Source organism: Monopterus albus, unplaced genomic scaffold, assembly GCF_001952655.1.
Source record: "Monopterus albus unplaced genomic scaffold, M_albus_1.0 scaffold99.1, whole genome shotgun sequence".
Taxonomy (NCBI): domain Eukaryota; kingdom Metazoa; phylum Chordata; class Actinopteri; order Synbranchiformes; family Synbranchidae; genus Monopterus; species Monopterus albus.
In genome coordinates, this window is record NW_018127979.1 from 2642010 (window position 1) to 2642708 (window position 699).

Below are 699 nucleotides of genomic sequence, written 5' to 3' on the forward strand. Positions count from 1 at the left end.
GGAGGCCCAGCCCGACAATCCCCTCCTCCTTTATGTCGGCCAACCAGAACTCCTGGACCGTCTGGCTGTTTCCCACCACCACTGACAGCTGCCCCCTCCTCGGCATGACTGTCCTCGCCCCCGTCACTGTCAATAGTTCTACACTAGTGGGGTCCATCCTTTGGGGAGGGAGTCAGCTGTCCCTGGCAACAGCCCTTTTCTGACCAGACTGATGCAGCAACCAACCATCGGCCAGTCTGGAAGAGGGGAAGCAGGTTGGTGGAGTGAGAGACCCCTCAATGCTTCACTCCCTGCCCGTTTTCTGCCACTCTAGGGCTTGGGGCTGGGCAAACTCGAGCCAGATGTCCAGGCTCCCCACACCGGAAACAGCAGTTGAACCTGGGCCTCTGCCGGCACTCCTCAGCTGGTTGAGCCCGACTGGCCTCCGGCTTCTCCGGCGCTGCCATCTCGTGCCCCAGCTCTGCCGCCTGAGTGCTTGGGCGCGGGGGCGACACTTTTGCTGGCCGTGGACCCAGCACTTCCTCTACCCACTCAGCCTGTTTCAGCGCCTCGCTGACATTGCGGGGCGCTGCTAGGCGGATATGCTGGCGGAGCTGCTCGGGGGCGAGGCCGCGCAGAAAAGCCTGGAGGCCCAGCTCGTGCCTCGCCATCGTGGGGAACGCCGCGTAGCCCCGTCTCACCAGCAGCTGCAGGTCCCCG